This window comes from Acomys minous (genome assembly GCF_964271855.1).
Source record: "Acomys minous genome assembly, chromosome: 17".
NCBI lineage: Eukaryota > Metazoa > Chordata > Mammalia > Rodentia > Muridae > Acomys > Acomys minous.
In genome coordinates, this window is record NC_140500.1 from 60,114,558 (window position 1) to 60,135,700 (window position 21,143).

Sequence of the window (21,143 nt, forward strand, 5' to 3'; positions counted from 1 at the left end):
CATGCGCGAGGTGCATCTTCCCTTCTTACTGCCTTCAGTTTTAAGAGCCAGCACTATGGATCCTTCAGTGGGCCACAGGAGACTCCTGATGTGGTCCAAGTGCCATGAACCCCAGAAGCCCCAATGTGATCTCCAAGTCTCAGTGACAGTTGGAGAGGAGGGAAGAGGCCTGGGTGTTCACTTGGGAGATGGTGAGGCCCATGAACTTTAGAAGTGGGAGGCCCCCTTGGCTCTCCTGCTGTAGAGCTGGGCTGTGATCTGCAGTGTCCACCCGACCCCCACCCCTACCAATATGCATTTGTGTGGCCGTGTGTGCATGTATGCGTGGAGTGCAGATGTAGAGGTCATGAGAGCAGCATGGGTGTCAGCTCTCAGACATCTTCTACCTTTAGTTTGACACAGGGTCTCTCAGTGGCCTGACTGTGCCATATGGTCCAGGCTAGCTGAAACCTCCATCTCTGCCACCCATCCTCCCGTCCTTAGGATTGAAGCCATGGAGCCTGGCTTTTCTGTGGACTTCAGAGATCTAAACTGAGGTCTTCAGGTTCCTGAGGGTGAGTATTTTACCAGCTGAACCTTCTCTCCAGCCTCCCATAGCCTTCCGAGCCTTCCCAAAGTCCTGCCTTTCTTGTGATCTTCCCTCTTAGATCTACAGACCCCAGGGCTGGCCATCTACGCCCTCCTCAGCTGTCTCTTTGCATCTTCATCACATCTGTGGAAAAGTCACCCGAACTGAGTCGAGCTTCTCCGCAGGGGTTCTCCCAGCTCTGCCCACCTTCTGCCTGGGCCCTCTCCATCTGTCTGGACAGTAGCAGAGCTCCTACGTTATCTGGTTTAGAAATCATCTTTGCTATCAGAGTCTCATGGGACTGTGCCAGGCAAGGGATGGGCGAGGCGCCACCTTGGACTTTGTAGCTGGGAGAGCCAGCCTCCTGTGCCTGTCTCCTCCTCTATGGAATGGCAGTAGCTAGAAACCCTCCTGGGGCTGATGTGGGAGGTCGGCAGTCCAGGGAGGTACAAAGGACACAGAGGGGAGCCGTGGGGGAGTTCTCATGAGCAAAGTGTAATGATTATATGCATTGGCCTTGAACTCACAGAGATTCGCCTGCCTCTGCCTCCCGAGTGCTGGCATTACAGGCGTGCGTCACCGCGCCCCACTAAGGAGTTGATTTTTTAACATGTAAAAAAAATGTTAAGGTCTTTTGAGCTGGCTCCCAACTCGATTTCAGTTAAGTACTTCTTAGGGTTGCTTGTGTAAACCTGCACTGGAGGGAAGTGAGTGTGGATGAATGGACACGTGCAGATCTCTTCTAGGTCAGGCGAGTTCTGTGCTAGGATGCCAGAGATAAAAGAAAAGGCTTAGTGAACTCTGGGAGGGGAAGCAGAGAACTGTAGGAAAAGTAGGGTTTCCCAGCACCTGTGAGGTAAATCGTAAAACTATCCAGGGGCAACAACCGAGGAAATTCCCTCAAAGGACACCTCTGCTTCCAGAGTCCTGGAAGGGACAGAGCATCTCTAATGGGTCCCAAGGAGTATCTCCAACTCAGATCGCATCTCTCAGGCGTTGTCTAAACAGCAACCTGAGGACGGGTGGGTCCCCGTGATGAAGGGAACGACCCAATATAGGCAGCCAGGCCCCCACGGCGCCCTTCTGCGCTAGCCTGAGCTCCACAAATGCAGCCTTGTCAGAACAGGAGCGAGACCCCAGAATGCAGAGCTGCGCTAAGAACTCTGGGAGGCAGGAGGGAGCAAGGTCGCTGAGAACGTGGGGATCAGTGGCTGCCCAGGCTGGCACAGAGCGCATTACCATTCCCGGATGTGGTTTTTGCTCTTCTCCTTTGGTGGGGCACAGCCAGCTTTGTCCAGCTCCCACCGAAGCCACCGTGGCCGTGATGTCCCTGGCTTCATGTAAGTGATGTGACACCGCCCACTCCACGCTGGCGCGGGCACCAACCGTCCAAGCAACGACCTCAGAGCGGAGGTCTGAAATCGCGGAGGTTCAACAGCAAGGGTACAACAAGGTGCTCCCGGTCCTGTGGCTCTTTCTGCGCCTTCCCAGCATGTGCTAACCTCGGGACATGGTGGCAAAACTGCTTGATTTGTCAACAGGCGTTTGTCGCGCCCACTGTAGCTCAGGTATGGAAGGAAGTGCTCCCACTCCTAGAACTCAGGACAGGAACAAAAATTCAGTTCTCATGCCCGGCAGCAGCGGCATGATGGCGCACGTCTTTAATCCCAGCACTCAGGAGGCAGAGGCAGGAGGATAGCTGTGAGTTCGAGGCCAACCTGGTCTAAAAAGTGAGTCCAGGACAACCTAAGGTTACCCTGTCTCGAAAAACCAAACCAAACCAAACAAAACAACCCCCCCCCCCAATTCAGTTCTTCTCCCACGCCGCCCCAGATACCTGTGCGTTCTAAGACGTAGTATATCATTTACATTTTGTATATTGTTCACGTACACTTTCACAAATGTATATTCTCTTTCTGCTCAAAAGAAAACACTATACATTTACAATACTTTTTCCCTTTGTCCCTGCCAATCAATTGACCAATGGTTTGTTTTGCAACTGTGCTCACAGGTGCTAGAGAGTTCTTCTCCTCACTGCCCTGCTTTCCAGCGTTTTCAGGAAGCCCCTCATTGCCTGAATATCTATGCAATATGTATGTGCACATATACAGATATTTTTACGTTTGTTCTGGTTTTTAGTTTTTTTGCTGTTGTTTGTTTGTTTGTTATTGTTGTTGGTTTTGGTTTTGGCTTTTCAAGACAGGGTTTCTCTGTTTAGCCTTGGCTGTCATGGACTGGCTTTGCAGACTAGACTGGTCTCAAACTCACAGAGATCCGACTGCCTCTGCCTCCCTGAGTGCTGGGATTAAAGGCCTGCACCACCACACCCGGCTGTCTGTTCTAGTTTTAAAAACCTCAAGGGATTTCACTGATTATAATTAATGTAACTATAAGTACCACAATTCATTTAACCTGTCCAATAGTGACATACCTCTGCCTGCTGGGGAGGTTTTGTTATGTTTTGGGTTGTGGCTATGATCTGTTACAGAAAGTGTTGTGAATGTATGAGCATCTTTATGACTAAAGAATTTATCTAGATTCAGAGATATGGATGGGATAGAACAAAGGAAACACATGCAGGTGTTGAAGCGCTGAAAGAGAAGGGTCTGGCTGTGGGGAAAGGCTTCGCCATTCCCGGTGCAAGTGTAACCGTTCTTCCCTGTTGAAGGTCTTACAGCTCTGCTCAGAGCTGTGTTGTGGTAATTAGGAGCCAAGGACCACCACAGAGTTAAACCGGGTGGCTGCCTCTGCTCAGGAGGGAAGCAGCAGGGGACTGAGCAAAAGGCAGTGTTTATACAGGGTTTCTGGTGGGGGCGGGGAGGTTTCCAGAGTCAGGGATTGGTGGATTTTCCTATTGAGAGACTGGTGGTTTGTTTTTATTTTTGTTTTTTGTTGGGTTTTGTTTTGTTTTGCTTTGGTTTTTTTGCTCAGATCTTGGTGGGTTTCTGTGGCAAGCTCAGGGATTGGTGGGATTCTGTTCCTTGGCTCTAGGCTTCGGCTTGGGGTCAAGGCAGAGCCAGGGTATTTTTCCTTTGGCCCTTTTACCCTACAATACATGCTAACATTTTAAACAATCCTGTCTCATTGCCAAAATAGAATCAATACACCCATCTATTGACAGCCACTTTTGCTGGCATCACAGTCAGGTGTCATGACAGCTGCGCACAGCAGGGCTCTGTGCTCCACTAAACCCAGTGAGAACAAAGAGAAGAGAAAACCAAGTACTAGGTTCCCACAGCACTAGGTTCCCGCAGCGCTAGGTTCCACAGCACTAGGGTCCCACGGCCCTAGGGTCCCACAGCCCTAGGTTCCCACGGCCCTAGGTTCTCACAGCACTAGGTTCCCACAGCGCTCAGGAAGAGGGTCCTATGCCTGCCAGGGAATCTCTGAGTCACTGAGAAGTGGAACTGTAAGCCTGAGACCTCCAGAAAGATCTCTAGTCTACTCCCGGAGTCTCTACTGAGAGACGGAGTCCGTTGTCGATACAAACACATAGGAATTTATTGAGCTGATGCGCCGGGGTCTGACAAGCTCTTTCAAGTTGGAGACCCCGAGAGGCAGAGGCATGGGCCTTTTATAGGTTTTAGACAAAGAAACGAGTTTTACAGCATGTGATTGGCTGAAGCAGTCACAGGGGCGTTAGGAACTTAGTTGGGAGGGGTAAGTACATTCCTGGGAAAGTGGAAATTTTCAACATAAGCTGTAACACAAACTCGCTGTCCTTGAGTCAAACTGGACCCTCAGCACAGGCGGGCTGTCCTTGGTTCAAGCTGGACTCTCCAAGCAGATAAGATTTACAGATTTTGGCCTTAATGGGGGTCCTTAAGGGAGGACTGGGTAGGCCAGCTTCTACATTCTCCCAGACTTTGGCCTTAATGGGGGTCCTTAAGGAGAGGGGCCTGATTCCTTCAGAACCAAAGGACAGGACATCTGAAGTCAGAGTAGTGGGCTAAGTTCCAGCGAAGGCTGTGGGTAATTATGGCAGCCACTAAGAAATCAGGTTTAAGCTGAGTGTGGTGACGCATACCTTTTAGTCAGATCTCTGAGTTCGAGTCCAGCCTGGTCTACAGAGTGATTCCATGACAGCCAGAGCCACACACAAAGAAATGCCGTCTCAAAAAACAAAACAAAACAAAACCAAACCAAAAAGAAGCAAACAAAAAAAAAAAAAAAGAAAGAAAGAAAGAAAAGAAATCAGTTATACACTAGTTTGTAATTTCTGAAAATACCTCACAGCCACTCCTAGGATATTTATAACAACTTAGATCTGTGTAAGCTGGCAGGAAAGCCAGAGGTAATTATTAAAAAATGAATGACTAAATGAGCAGATGACTGCTAGTTAAATATTTTGGGGAATAGTCTTCTTTTAGTCAATTTTAAATTCTTATGTATTTACTATTCTTAAAATCCATAATGAAAAACAAATCAATACTAGTATATTGCTAACTGGAAATGTAAGAGCCATAAGTTAACAGAACAAAGTTTGTTTACAATTGGAGAATAATAAACATAAATCAGGCATATTCCAAATTGACATTATCTTGTAAAATAGTTTTTGGTAATGTTCAGAAAGTGAGACACTTTGGAAAGCTCAGTCCTTTTGTTTTGTTTTTCGAGACAGGGTTTCTCTGGGTAGCTCTTGCTGTCCTGGACTCACTCTGTAGACCAGGCTGTCCTTGAACTCACAGTGATCCATCTGCCTCTAACCCCCAAGTTCAGGGATTAAAGACACCCACCCAGCTGGAAAACTCACTCTTAAATGGGTTGTCTTCACCAAACCCCTCCCTTCTTGGCTCCGGGAGCAATGTGGCAGAGGAGGCAGAAAGACTGTAAGACTCAGTCTGTGGTGTGTATGTTTAGAACAGTAAGAACACAGATAGCGCTTTGGAAATTATGAGAAATATTTGTATGTGACCCAAAGAACAAATAGTAGAAATGCCCATAGGAATAATAATATGCAAATATTATCCAAATTTATCAGAAACTACAGAAGCCAAATTGGTCTTTGTGATGTGACAAAGTTTTCTTGGGGAGACACCCCCCCCCCCCCCGACACACACACACATCCACTCATTGCAGATAGGTAGTCCATGATGAATCCAAGTATTAATACCACCAAAGTCCAATTTGGTGAACAAATGAATTTTATTGGTGTTACTTAAGGGAATCTGGGTGAAGGGTGACTTATAAGAATAGAAAAGACAGCTGTGTCACCAAAGCCCACCCAGTATGGGTGACAGCTCACAAAAGCTGGACATCTTGAGCACACTGCTCAGCACATTGGAAAGTGTCCTTCCCTGTGCCTTGGTTGGTCTAACCCTCTTCCGGGCAGTCCTGTTGGTCTCAGTCTTCTTTGAGGCTTGTTTTATCTGAGAGTGACTCTTTACAGCCGCTGTTTATTATTGGGAAAAAGGGGCTTAGTGACTCTGGTCAATTTCAGGGGCTCCCTACAGCTATTCTGTTATTTTTCTGTTTAAAGGACCTTTCTGGTAGGATGGAATATGTTAGTTTCAGAGGAAACAGGTACGTAGCAGCAATTACTTCAAATCTGCCGGACCCCACCCTAAATTGGCCCAAGAAAATCAGACTTATTAATGAACAGAATTGTAAAAAAAAAAAAAAACAAAACAAAACTGCTCATAAAATTCTAGAAAACAGCAAAACAGTAATTCACAATAAAGTCTGCTTCATAACAGAGGTGCAGGGATGGTTCTAATTTTGCAGTGACGTAATAAATCAAATAAATGTGCTCAGCCACAGAAACCACAGGGTCATCTTATTGCTGGTACTAAAAGATTTGGTAAAAGTAAGTGTTCATGATAAGAGCCTGGGGGATACTTGGAACAGAAGGAACATATCTCAATACGGTAACAGGTACATTTGACAAACCAAGAGCCAACATTACACCAAGTAGAAAAAAAAATCAAGCCATTGTCACTAAATATGGACAAAATAAGGACGCCCACCCTCTCACTCTCATTAAGTGTTCTCCCTGAAGTCTAAGCTAGAGAAATAAAACAAAGTGAGAGAAATGAAAAAGGAACAAGCAGGAAAGGTCAGATCGAAGTGTTCTTACCTGTAGAGGACTTGCTTCTCCACATGGAATCCAGATACTCCACCATAAACTCTTAGGTGTGATGGATGCTTCCGGCAAAGTCACAGGAGAGCAGACACGGAAAGGGCCACTGAGACTGAGTGCTGGCGCTAAGGACAGAAACTGTCACAGAAGCTGATTGTAGAGGCTGAGGACCAGGGCAGGACACACAACATTTGTCTAAATGGACCTGAGCAATGTGTTACTCAGATGTGCAAACGTCATATTTCCATGAAAACGACCCCCTGCGTGCTATACTCCGATCAGGAATGCTCCCACAAACTATGTATTTCAGGCTTAGTCCTTGAACGGACTGGAATTGACATGGGACCCAGCAAGTTCTCTGCACAAATGAGATTTATTTGCTCCAGTGAGAAAAAAAGATAAAGGGTAGGAAACAAGGGAGGAGGATGAAGGGCGAGGCAGGGCGGGGTGGGGGGAGGGGACAAGGGATATTTGCCCCAGAGGGACAAAAGACTGCCTCTGGATTAATCAGAAGCATGCGCAAAAGTGGCAAGTGGCAGTTTATCAGGGGAAGGGGGGGACTCTGGGTTGGATGAGTTGGTTTCTTTGGATTGGGCATGTTAATTAGGGTAGTCAAGATGGCTGCCTTTGACTGCTGGGCTTCAGTGCGTTGAAAGCTGGACCTTGGTGGTCAAGCCTCTGGAGGAGGAAGTGGCCACATGAGAAAATGCATCTTGGTGGCTAGTTGTCAGTTAAACTCTACTACAAGGTGATAGATCCTTTGGGAGTGATCTGGGCATCTGGTCGTTGAGAGCAAGCCTGGGAAAGGATACGGTACCCAAGCCTATCCTTTCTCTTCTCTCTCCCTCCCTACCTTTTAAAACACAAGGTCTCTTGAACCCCCATCAGCCTTGGACCTTATTAGGTAGCCAAGGTTGTCCATGGACTTCTGATCCCCCTGCCTCCACTTCCCAAACACTGGGATCATGGGCTTGTATCACCATGATACATGTTATAGGATGCTGGAGAAAGTACCAAGGGCTTCGCACATGCGATGTAAGCACTCTACTAACCCTGGGGTAGCCTCAGCACAGCACCCCCTTTTCTCTTGTTTGTCCAGTCTCCTAAGGGAGAAACTTGCCCTACTGGGTGCTCCTTGCATGACACCCTTCCTTACCACAGGACAGAAACCCACAGGAACAAGTGACAGTGGACTGAAACCTCTAGCACCATGAGCCAAAATAACCGTTGCCCTTCACAGTAGCTCCCTGCTGTTTAATGTTACGGAAAGCTCGCTACAGTGCCACCCGCCCTTACCTGTTAATAGCACATCTTCTTCCCAAGGGTCCATGGCTTACCTTCTTGTCTGTTGCCTTCCTAGTGGGCTCACAGCACACTGGCTGGTGCTGTGACTGGTTTGTCTTCTGTGTGCATCCCACTTCCCCTGAGCAGCCTGACTCCCCAGCAAAGTTCAAGACGGGCTTGTGCGGCGCTCTGGTTCACGGGGCTCACAGCTCTCACAGGTTTATTTCTTTGTGCTGCCTCTAGACCCAGACATCCTTAAACAGCAGGGATGAAGTTTTTCTTCCTCATTGTCCCTCAAGTGCCGAGACAGACTCGAATATGATGGATACTTACAAAGTGATTGAAGGTACCTGGCCTTAATGCCTTCTGCTTCTTGCTCTGATTGCATTGTGGAAGGTATGACTTAGGATCCCGCCTAGCCAAGGTGCCCACCGCCCCCTCCCCACTCCATTGCCTCCAATTGCTTTGGTGATATGAGAAGCCCATGTGTGGTGACTGTCGGGTTTATGCTTATGCACAGCCCTCTGATAAGTGTCTGTGACATCTCCTGCTTAGGTTAAACTCTACTCAAGAACTATCTTTTTTTTTTTTTTAAGATTTATTTATTTATTGTTTTGTATACAGTGCTCTGCCTGCACGTACAACTGCAGGCCAGAAGAGGCCATCAGATCACATTACAGATGGTTGTGAGCCACCATGTGGTTGCTGGGAATTGAACTCAGGACCTCCGGAAGAGCAGTACATGTGCTTAACCTCTGAGCCATCTCTCCAGCCCCTCAAGAACTATCTTGCATTACGTTCTCAAAGCACAGTCATCCCTGATCCCTCCCTCTTCTTCCACTCTGCTTCCTCACTATTAATGTCCCCAGCTGGATTTGTTCGCTAAATTTAAGTTGTCACAGCATGTAGTGTGGGTCTTCATCTTCTCTAATAGCTTGAGGAAAGGCCGATGATAAAGATGCATCTGTGCTAGACCACTGACAGACATGGCTGGAGCGGGGCTGAGATGTGATCTCTTTTCTTTCTCTGTTTTTTTCCCCCCTCTCTCAGAGTGACCCAGTCTCTGTCTCCCACCACAAGAACAAAAGAAAGAATTTAGCTGAACTTGGCCACACTATCGAATTCAAGCAAGACTTTCCTTGGGCTTCTTGTGTCAGCTGTGGAAATAATAGTTCTGCATGGCATCAGTCCATTATAAAGGGCGACACAGAAGATGGCTTCCCCTTACGCAACATGTTTTAAATGTGAGAACCCGCAGTTTCCCTTCCCTTCCCATGACTGGCCCCTTACTCATCCTGTCTTCTCTTCATGCGTCTCAGCTTTGCTGACAGTACAGAACCTGACCGTGCCATCTTTTAATCAGATTTCTGACAGCTCACACACATATTTGTCCTTGCTATTCAAAGATATGAAGACCTAAGGTCGTGGTGTCACATGACTCAGGAATTCCTTGAGTAAGAGACTTAGGTCTTGAGCTTGTGTCCACACAGCCCAGCTGTTAGACAAGAGCTGGCAGGTGAACAGGGTGTGTCCACATTGGTGAGTGTTTTGACAGGCCTTTGCTGCTCACACAGCCAGTCACAGGCTTATCACTGGTGTGTGGTAGAGCCCAGATCCTCCTCTCTCTTCCTGTAGCCAATTGAGTGGTATAGGAAAGAGGTTTCCTTCTTAACCTGAACTGTAGCTACGGTCACCAGATGACTATGGGCCACCTGCTGTCTGTGGGAACCATCGCAATAAGACCTTTCCTAAGCCGCTCATCATTCTGAGTGGGCAGAATAGAGACAAGAGTTCAGATCTGTCACCAGGGAAGACTCCCGGAGCCCCAACAACAAGACTGCCATGTGACCGTAAAGGTCCTGTCCCTCATGGCTCAACTACACCAGGATCTAAAGAGTTGCTGGTGACTCTGAGGAGCTCAGGGCCTCAGGAGGATTTCCTTGGCATAATTCCATTGCTCTTCACAGGGCCCCGCGCACTGAGCAGGCGCCTTGCCCTCCAGTCCTGTTCTACAGAAGAGCAAACTCAGGGTGAGGGATGAGCTCAGGTTCCGGTTTGCAGTGACACTTCCCAAGTGATGTGACTCCCATTTGAGGCTTCATTCTGGAGCGTGGCTTCTTCTTGTTTTCCACTTAGACTTAGAGAGGCGGTCTCTTGAGGTCATAATAAATCTCCCTTTCCAGTCCCCTCTCTAAAAGACACTGACTTACCAGTTCTGCATGTGTCGTCCCAGACAGATACATGCAATTCTGTTGTATCACACTGAGTTTCCTATCACTACATCAGTCATGGCACACAGAGTTCCTCTGTCTCGGTTCTTCGTTCTGTGACTGGTCCAAGTATTGGAGGAGGTCAACAGCATCCCTGGGTGAAGCATCCCACTGGGTGAGGACAGCAGCACTAGCAACCCCCAGTGTCTCCTGACTGCCTAAAGTTATCTGGGGTGAGTTGTACCTCTGGGTGGGAACTAATGCCCTAAAGTACTGTCTGAGCAGAAAGCCACAGTGTGACTTGAGAGTCTAGAAAAGAAGACAGATATTTTATTTCCTGTTTTGAAGTAATGACTATGGACTGTTTCCTGTAGGTTCTATTGGTCCACCAATGCCATCCACAGCCCCCTGAGAGCTGGAGTGACAGGCAGGCAACACTCAGCTGGAGTTTACTGTCAAGTGCCTGGATTTGGATATCAGAGGCCTCTCATCCGCTCCAGGCATGGGGGTGAAGGGGCACGGGGGCTTCCAGGGCCTCTTTTCACTTCAGGCATCTCTGGAAAGCTGCCTTCAGGGGTTGCATCTCTTTTCCATATATCTTAGTTATTCTGGCCTATTTCCTTAGATTATAGAGAGGTTGCTTACATGCCACAGATAGTGATCATCTGTCATCACTGCAATGGGAAAGGACATCCTAAGGGTGAGTCTTCATTGTCACCGTGCCCCACCCCAAATCTCCAGAGCAGGACAGAGTGCCTGAGACCAAAGCCACAGATCCCGAGCACTGTGGGGGCAAGGAGCAGCATGGAGGATGGGATGGTGGGGAAGTGGGGGGTCACATTCCCCAGGGGTCACTGTGGCCTCTCGTGACTTGTCTTCTTTCTCTCTTAGCTGACATTAGAACTGTTCTAATGCACCATTTCTGTTTTGTCTCACAGACTCTAAATAAAATGTCTTTCCTGAAGCTGAGCAGCTGAAGGCCCGGGACCCACAGAGGCACACTAGTGAGCATGAGTGGCACAAGGCAGACAAGGTCAGTGTGAGCAGCACAGAGACACAGGGCCAGTGTGTCACCTTTTCACAATGTGCCCTGGGGTTGTGCTAAGCCAAACCTGTGGGGGTTTTATTTAACGGGGATGCTCATTTTGAGGGCACAAAGGCCAGTTACTCCAAAAGTCATACACCAAGGGGTAATATGGAGAATTCCAACAGACAGAGCTTGTTTCCAAAAGGGTGACTTGAGGACAGACATCTGTGACCTTTCTGTCTTATCAAGAGCAAGAAACCTGCCCACGGTGAACACTGTCTGGAGCATACAGTGTTTCAGATCTCAGGAGTGGGAAGTTTGGATCAGGGGGCTTCTCCCTAAAGTCTTGTGCGGTCACTGATCTTCCGGCTGTAGGCAGTGGGCCTGTTGGGGATCGTTAGTTTCACCTCATGGAGGAACACCTGGGGCTGGCCAGAGCTCCCGTGTTGGGCAGGAGAACACACTGTCGGCAACCTCACACTAGATTATCACCATCTGCCAGGCTGTTCTGTAAGGTAGTGTTGACAGTCAGCAGACGGCTGAACAGCTCTGCATTACACATCTCCCAACCCCTGAGTGAAAGGAGCTTATTACTTGATATTTTATGCTGTCTTAAATGTCACTTAATTCATGTGCTCATCAGAAGCAAATTGGAGACATCATTTTTGGTTCACCCTCACTAGAGACTGCCCATTAGCAGGTGGAACATTCACTGCCAGCCTTGCCTGGGATACAGAATACACACATTGGCAAAGTTACAGGGTAGAACTGTAGAAGGCAGGCTATCAGATATATACAGTGATGGTGCAACTTCCAGGTGTGGATAGGACAGAGACAGCAGACCGCTTGGACAGTCACCAGATTCTCTCCTTCATTGGCGCAATCAATCTTCAGCCTTATCGGCCCAAAACATCCAACAAACTGCTTTTGGAAGCAGGAAATCCGACGGTCTGGTCCATCTAGTCTCTTCAAAGCTGGACAGTCAACTTTCCAGCATCACTGTTGATCATTGCAGACAGTCAGCCTGTCATCAGCAGTAGAGATAAGAGCAGTTTCTCAGTCCAGTGACCATGTCACCCTCATCTCTTGATGCCCCCATCTTCAATGATGCATATGGAGATGCGGCCAGGAGCGGATGTCTTTCTCTGTCAGGAAAGCCCCCATCATTAAATGTCATATTCTGTGGATCTCTGAAGAGTTTGAAGACCAACTCTCTATCTATTCTTACAGTTATCAATCTATCCCTTTGAAGACATATACAAGGAATTAAACAAACCTGGTCTATGACAAAGTAAGTTAGTATCTAGTAAGATTTCTAGGTAAATACCAACTTTTATCCCTGATCTTCCTGAACAGACTATTAATAGTTTTTCATAAGACATTACCTTTTTGAATGAATGGCACATGAATAATACATTAAATGAACATTGAACAAAATGAACTTAAGTTGCTAACATACAATATGTAATACTTTGTCAACATATAACATACAATACATAAGGCAAAAAAATGAATAGCAATTACAATTTAAGTTTTTTTCAATGTGAAGCAAAAGTTGAAGTCTTAAATTTCCATCCATCAAAAGTCTTAAATTTTCATCAATTTATAATACCAATGTAAGATTTTTGAAGCTAGTAGATTCAATAATCTACCTTTTATTCTATAAACCTATACCCTCCCTTCCTTTCTCCCTTTTTTAAAAATATTAGATGGGATAGAAAGACAAGAGAGAAAGTAAGATAGAAGAAAGAAATCCCCAAATGAACTTTTATTAATTGTAACTAACCCCGTTAGGCAAAAATGAGCATTGGTAACCCACCAAAAATACCCATCCCACCTACTGGGAATGGGGGTGTCATGTTCTCAAAATTACTTTATGTTGTTTAGGGGAAAATGTTTTTTGGGTACCCTAGAAAAATAATATATTGGCCAAGTGCTGGAAAAGCCAGCTCTATCTGTTTTTGTCCAGTCTTTTTGGGATCGATCCTTTCGGCCAGCTGATTTATTGTTAATATGCATGCAAGTTCTGGAGGAAACAGTATCACCAGAGGCAGAAGTTTGATCTTCATCATTGTCCTGTTTTTTGTTTTGAAAATAAGTAAACTTTTGAAATCATTAGCATAGGTATGTTAGTACATATATAATTTTTAAGGGAAACATCAGTTGAGGCACCTTGCTTGAGGTGCCAGAGGCATGTTTTTGGGGTTAAATCATCCAGGCTGTCTGTTTTGTCTTTAGTGTTGTCCTGGTTTTTGTGAATAATGTAGGGCTCCACCTGCATGTACACCAACAGGCAGAAGAGGGCATTAGTTCTCCAAGCTGTATGAAACAATGTCAAGTTGTAAGAACCAGGTAGCTCTTAAGATTTACTTGTTATATGGTCAGATCTAATCTTTGTAAGTTTGGTTAGTAGCCATATTTTTTTATTCCCTGTGGAAACATACACATACCCATGACCCCTTCTCAAAACTATTGTAGGTTTCCATTTTATACTCGTCAAGTCCTTGTAGAATATTGGTTGTCCCCACTTCTTAGTTGTTTTTTTTTTAATCACCCAATGTCTCTCCACCACTGATGTTCTTTTATCATTAACATTAAGAAAATTTAGAGTCAACAAAGCATTATTTAATCAGTCCCTGGGTGTCTTTACCCTTTTCTTTTGTTTAATAAGCATTTCTTTTAAGGTATGATTAGCTCTTTTTACAACTGCTTGTCCTGTGGGGTTGTGAGGTACATCTGCAACATGTTTTATATTATAATACATAAAGAAGTTTTTTTTTTAATCTCAAAGGACACATATGCAGGAGCATTGTCAGTCTTAATTTGTGCAGGTATTTTCATAAATGCCATTATTTTTAGCAAATGAGTAATCACACAGGCAGCCCCTTCATAACTTAAGGCAATTGTCTATTGAAAACCTGAATATATATCAATGGTATGATGCACATACCTCATTTTTTTAAAATTTTGTAAAATGAAACACATCTATCTGTCAAATTTTATTCTTTTTGTTACCTCTAGGGTTAATTCTAGCAGGTAATGGTATTTGACTATATAAGGAACATGTAGGACACTTATTAATTATTTTTTTCTGGCTTGTTGTCAAGTGATACAGAATCTTTTCTTTAACCCCTTACCATTGACATGATGTTTTTAATGAAATTTTGAGGCGTTGAATACATTACTTATCAATAATTTGTTGATCTCTTTATTTTCTTGTGCCAGTGGACCTGGTAAACCTGTATGGGATTGAATATGAGTAATATACAAGGGATAATTTTTGTTTTTGATGACCTGTTGTAGTTTTATAAATAATGTAGTCAATTTTATGTTATCAGGAGTAAATTCAGCAGTTTCTATATGTAAAACAACTCTTTTAGCATATTGAGAGTTAGTAATTATATTAAGAGATTTAGGAAAATCTAACAATACCATAAGGATTGTATATAATTCTGACTTTTGAACTGATGCAAATGGGCTTTTAATCACCTTAGTTATTTTATCAAACTTATAACCACCCATACCTGATTTATTTGCATCAGTTGAAAAGGTGGGTGCCCATGAGATTGGTGACTGGTTTACAATACTTGGAAGGATCCAATTAGTTTTTTGGTTTTTTTGTTTGTTTGTTTTTATAAATTATATATGTTTGCTTTTTGGGTATCTATTGTTAATGTCTCCCAAAGAGTTACTACAAGCTTTTTGTCAATCTTTATTAATTACCCATAATGACATAATCTCAGAATCAGTAAGAGGCATTATAATTTCCACCGGGTCCATCCCTGACAGTTGGCGCAATCTTATTTTTCTCTTTGTAATCAATTCAGAAATTTTCTCTATGTACGTTTTTAATTTTTTGTTTTGTTTATTTGTCAAGAATATCCATTCTATGATTTTGTCTTTCCTTTGCATAAGAAGCCCAGTAGGAAAATGTTTTGAAGGCAAAATAACCGGAATGCAACCAAGTTCAGGATCAATTTTATCCACATATGTCTTTTGAAGTTTTTGCTCCACCAGAATCAACTCCTTTTTTGCCTCAGCGGTTAGACACCTAGGACTGTTTAAATCTGAAATCCCTTGTAATATTTGAAACAAGTTACTTAACTTATAGGTAGCTAACCCGATTGTAGGCCTTAACCAGTTAATATCTCTCAATAATTTTTGAAAGCCATTAAGAGTTTGTAATTGATCTCTACAGATCTGTACCTTTTGTGGTCAAATTTTTTGTTCAGTTATTTTATAGCCTAAATAGGTAATTGAATCTCTTCTTTGTATTTTTTCCACAGCAATCTCTCCAGCATGGCAGAATTCTTTGTGCCTCCTGAAACATTTTTTTCTAAAACACTAATATCAGAATCAGCTAGCTGAATATCATCCATGTAATGGTATATGATAGATTGAGGAAACTGCCTGCAAATTATTTTTAAAGGTTGTTGTACAAAATACTGGCATAGAGTTGGGCTATTTAACATTTCCTGTGGAAGTAAGTACCTTTCAATGAGATCTCTTTATTGGAGAATTACTGTTCAGAGTAGGTACTGAGAAAGCAAACCTTTCCCTGTCCTTCTCATGTAGAGGTATAGTGAAAAAACAATCTTTTAAATCAATTGTAATTATATGTCAAGACCTAGGAAACAAGGAAGGCAAAGGAATTCCAGGTTGAAGTGAACCCATGGGTTGAATCACCTTGTTTATGGCCCTCAAATCCGTTATCATTTTCCATCCGCCCGATTTTTTTTTTTTTGACCGCAACCACAGGGGAGTTTCAGGGACTGGAAGATTTTTTGATATGTTGAGCCTCCAGCTGCTCTTTCACTAAACAGTGAAGTGCCTGTAACTTTTCTTTTGTTAAGGGCCACTGTTCCTGTCATACAGGGCTGTTTGAAATCTATTTTAGGGGCAGGGTGGTTGGTATCTCAGCAGCGGCCCTGTTATACATTTTGACACTCTAAACCTGAAGAGTTTTGAGGTTGAACAGTGGGCATAGTTTGTGGTCGCCCCTGATCACTTACATTAATCTCTTCCCTAGAAGCGTGTACCAATTTACCCCTAGTTTTAACATTGTTTATCTCTGTATTTGCAGGAATAGTAATCTGAGTACCCCATTGTTGTGAGAGATCTCGTCCCCATAGATTTATGGGAATGTCAGCCACATAGGGTTTCAGCCTCCCTGTCTGCCCATCTGGTCCCACACACTCAAGTCATTGCACACTTTGTTTTATTTGAGATAACTTACCAATTTCTACAATTTTTGTATAAATGCTCTTAAGTGGCCAATTTTGGTTCCAAGACTTTTGACACATGATTGAGACATTGGCTCTGGTGTCCACCAAGCCTTCTATTTTAACACCATTCAATTGTATAATTAACTTAGGTCTCTGATCATTAATTACTGTTTGTCAGAACACTCGTGTCTCTGTGCTTTCGAATGCACCAGTCCTTTCCACTGGAGCGGCTTTGCCCTTAACGTAAGGAAACAGTAGGAGTTGAGCAATTCTATCTCCGGCATTGATTTTTATTCCTTTCTTTACACATGTCATGATTTTTATTTTCTCCTTAGAATCTCCATCTATAATGCTGGGATGCACAATAAAACCGTCAGAAATCAGCCAACTTCTTTCCAGAACCATTTCTGCTGTGCCTGAAGGCAAAGGACCGAAAACACCAGTATTTAATTTGTAACATTCAATCTGGGGAGATAGGGTAAGAGACATATTTGAAGCCAGATCCAAGGCTGCGCTGTCTTTAGTAGCATGCATTAGATTATTAATACTCCATTTCCTCTTTTTTGTGTGTGGGTTTGTCACTTTTGGACTGGCCAAAGGAGTTCAGCTGGCATTGTGTACGGGGGGGGGGGGGGGGGCAAGCCGATGCCCCCTTCCTTCTGTTTCCCATTGGCAAGATATTGCTTTGCATATCTCTTCTAGACTGACAATCCCGAGACCAATATTTCCCTTTTTCATAGCCACTACAGTACTCTGGGAGTCTTAACATCTCATTACCATCATGGCCAGAACCTCTTTGTTTTCTCCTGAGTTATGTTTTTTTTCTGGGTTATTGTGCTTTCTATCTCTACAGGTTTTTTGTACATGACCAATTTTACCACAATTAAAGCACCGAGTATTATGATATCTGGTCTCTCTGGCCAAAGCTTGTCCTATAATATTATTTTGATATTTTTGAGAGTTAATATTAACTGTCTCCTTTACCCAGTCATCTAAGGGAGTGCATCTTTCCTTTAATGGTCTAAGCACCCTCTTACATTCAGTATTTGCATTTTCATAAACTATGATAAGTTTTAATGTCTGTTTGGTGTCAAAATCTGGCAACATCCTATCCATAGCAGATCCTAATCTCTGTAAAAAATCTGTAAAGTGGTCCTTGGAATACTTTAGTAAATGGAATAGTTGTTTTCCCAGGTTCCTCTACCAGCTCCCAAACTCTCAAGGCTGCCTTACGACATTGTTCAGTCATGCTATCTTTAGCTTGAATTTGTTCTCTTAAGTTAGTATATTGTCCTTTACTAAGCAATTGATCTCTATTAATATTTATTTCCTGTGTTTTATAGCCTCTGTTCGCCACCATGATAACCACTGTAACTGTTGTGTTGCTTCCAATACCGCTGAAACTAAATTTTTCTAATCTTCGGGAACAAATCTATTCTGCATGGCCCAGCTGTTTAACATTTGTTTAACGAAGGCAGAGTGCATACCATATTTGATGACGGATTCCTTAAAATGTTTTAAATCCATCATGTCTACAGGATGCCAGGCCATTTTGTCATAACCCTCAGCACCATTTTGCGCGGGCACATGTCTAACAGTGACTGAAAAAGCTGAAGGTGCCTGGGCGACTCTGGAGGTGTCCTCCACAGGGACACTTTCCTCCAAAGACCTTTTGGTCTGTCTGCCTTCCTTTTCCTCTGGTTTCTGATCTTCTCCACCCTTTTAAACCAAAGGTGCCTTCTGCTTTTCCAGCCCTTCCAGTTTTTGTTTTGTTTTGTTTTGTTTTGTTTTGTTTTGTTTGCATTTTGTCCATTTGTTCAGTCAAGTCAGTAATTCTTTCCAAAAGGATAGAGCTTATTGACTCTTTTTGTTTTTTTGTTTTGTTTTGTTTTGTTTTGTTTTGTTTTTTTGGCTTTTTGGCTTTTTGGCTTTTTGGTTTCTCTATTTTCTGTCCTTCATCACTCCCAATTACCAAAAATTCTATTTGCTTTCCCATCCCTTTATTTTTGTTTCTTCAGCCTTTCCATCTGTCCAGTCAAATCTGTAATCTTTTTCAAAAAGATAGAATTTACTGACCCTTTTGGCTTTTTTATGTTATTAGCATTTTTCCTAATCTCTTAAAGAATGAAATACAATAAAAGAACAACAACAACAACAAAAAACAAAACAGATAATTCCCTCTAAGTATAAGGCAGGAAAGAGTTTTGCAATGGCAGTTGTGACTTTGCTGATACCCTGAAACAGCATTTCTGTACTTTCGAATTTTGAATCTTTCCTCACACCATTAGAAACTGTGGAACCCACTGGGCCCAACATTGGAAGCCACTTGTTGGCTCTGCTTTTTAACAATTAAACTTTATTATACAACCCAACTACCTTACACAAGAGGGAAAAAAGGTTAAAGGGAAAAATGAGTGAACATTCCTGTATCTGTTCCACGGGACAGGTCCCTAGGTGTTTCTGGCCTGTGTGCTGGTCCGGCCTGTTCACTGATCTTCTTTCTGATCCATGAGTGCTCAAGCCCAGTCTGACCCTGCTGTCCCTCTCTCCTCTCCACCTGCCTGTCTCATGTTCGAAGGGCGGTCTCCTTCTCCCATTGAGTGCTGATTAGAAAAACAATAGTCCAGGTGGAGTCCCCAGGTCTGCTTCCTGAATTCCAGGCCCAGATGGCTCCACCCAGTCTATCTCAGGGAGTATCCATGGGGTGTCCAAGGGTAAAGCCCGCCAAGACTACATTCACCTGTGACAAAGCTTACACTCCTTCCCACAGCTGGTTCAGGCTCCATCACCCCCATTGCTAGGAGTCTTAGCTAGGGTCACCTTCATAGATTCCTGGGAGTTTCCATTGTCCGAGGTTTCTGGCTCATCCCAGAGATGCTCCCTCTCACCCTCCGCAAATCTGGTTGTCTTTCCTAGTACTCTCTCCCTCTGTCCTCCCCCATCTCATCTCCTCCCTCCCTCCACCCCTCCCTCATATCTAAGCTATTTCCCTTCTCAGAGAGAGTCAAGCATCTCCCCTTAGGCCCTCTTTGTTACTTAGCTTTTGAGGGTGTGTGGATTTTAGCATGGTCAGCCTATACTTTGTGACTAGTACACATCGTGGTTGTCTTTCTGGGTCTGTGTTCCCTCACTCAGGGTGATCTTTTCAGGTTAAATCCATTTGTTTGCAAATTGCATTATATGATTGTTTTTAATGGCTGAGTAATAATCCATTATATAAATAAAAGTACCACATTTTCTTTATCCATTCTTTGGTTGAGGGGCATCTACGTTGCTTGCAGTTTCTGGTTATTACAAATAAAGCTGCTATAAACATAGTTGAGCAAGTGTCCTTGTTGCATGGTGGAGCATCTTTTGGGGCATATGCCTAGGAGTGGTATAGCTGAGTCTTGAGGTAGAGCTATTCCTTATTCTCTGAGAAACTACCAAATTGATTTCCAAAGTGATTGTACGAGTTTACACTCCCACAGTGTGGAGTGTGCCCCTTGCTCTAGCTACACCCTCGCCAGCATGTGCTGTCACTTGAGATTTTGATCTTAGCCATTCTGAGGGGTATAAGATGGAATCTCAGAGTCGTTTTGATTTGCATTTCCCTGATGACTAAGGATGTTGAACATCTTTAAGTGTCTTTTAGCCATTAAAGAGTCTCGTCAAGAAGTCTTTATTTAGATCTGAACCCAGTTTTTAAATTGTGCTATCTGGTTTGTTGATGTCTAGTTCCTAGTTGTTGATATATTTTGGATATCAATCCTCTGCCAGATTTAGAGTTGGTGAAAATCTTTTCCCATTCTGTAGGCTGCTGTGTTGTCCTTTTCATGGTGCCCTGTGCCTTACAGAAGCTGTTCCGTTTCATGAGGTTCTATTTATTAATTGTTGATCTTAGTGCCTGAGGTATTGAGTGTTTAGGGGAGCACAGTATAGGGAAGGATGCCAGGGGGTTCCTGAAGCACTTCAACAGGAGCAGAGGCAGAGCTGGGGGTGTAGACAGGCCACTCAGAGCCAAGATGCTTCTCTGCAGCAGCCCCCCTCCACTCAGTTTGCACATGGCATCTCGGTGTTGGTGTTGTCCAGCAGTGGTGATGGCACGTGAGGGGAACTGGATGCCACAGCTGCCAGCCTTCTATGAGCAGGGTTGCCTTGGCTGACCTGGCTGGAGAGGCAGCTGCGTCCTACTCAGGGCTCAGTGTGCAACCCTCCTGGGCCTGGGATTACAGGGAGAGCTGGACCTTCAGGACAGAGAAATGGGACTGTGTTTCATGTCTGGGGCACAGGAGCAACTGTGTTCCCTGCTGTGACCCTCCAAACAAACTCTCTAGAAATAGTGACAGTGCCAGGACTGCTTGTTCAGGTGTGTCACTCTCCACTTGGGGACTGAGGTGGCCGGTCACCACTAGTTCTTGGCTAGCAGCACCTTCTGTTTTCTAATGAGTTCCTGGCAAGCATGCCATATAAAGGAAACCCTGTTATCATTTAAAGGAATCTTTTCTTCATGTTAAAAGTTATTGTAAATTTGTGTAAAAGAGACATTGATTTAATCCTGTTTTTTAATTAAAGTTGTTTTTAAGTGTGTCAATCTGTAATTCAGGTTGTAACTATCCTCCTCCTCAACCACTGAATTGTAGTATTAAAAGCTTATATCCCCATGGTCATAGTGGTCATTGCTTTAGCAATGCATACATTAACATAAATTAACATATATTCCAAAAGAAGCAAGGGATTTGCTTTCTTAATTACTTGTTTTTATGGTGAC

The 21,143-nt window shown here is 44.0% G+C and overlaps 1 long non-coding RNA gene across 3 annotated transcripts; it reads left to right on the top strand.

Annotated features, from left to right (window-relative positions):
• The first annotated feature begins 1,889 nt into the window (after nucleotides 1-1,889).
• Nucleotides 1,890-11,152, top strand: LOC311588097. 3 transcript variants are annotated; one of them, XR_014776090.1, is made up of 7 exons: nucleotides 1,890-2,136; nucleotides 6,958-7,052; nucleotides 8,175-8,277; nucleotides 8,982-9,175; nucleotides 10,165-10,374; nucleotides 10,516-10,841; nucleotides 11,080-11,152. It is a non-coding gene; the product is annotated as an uncharacterized lncRNA (long non-coding RNA). The 3 variants fall into 3 exon arrangements; XR_014776092.1 differs by lacking the exon at nucleotides 1,890-2,136 and adding an exon at nucleotides 5,953-6,091; XR_014776091.1 differs by lacking the exon at nucleotides 6,958-7,052.
• Nucleotides 11,153-21,143: the final 9,991 nt, after the last annotated feature.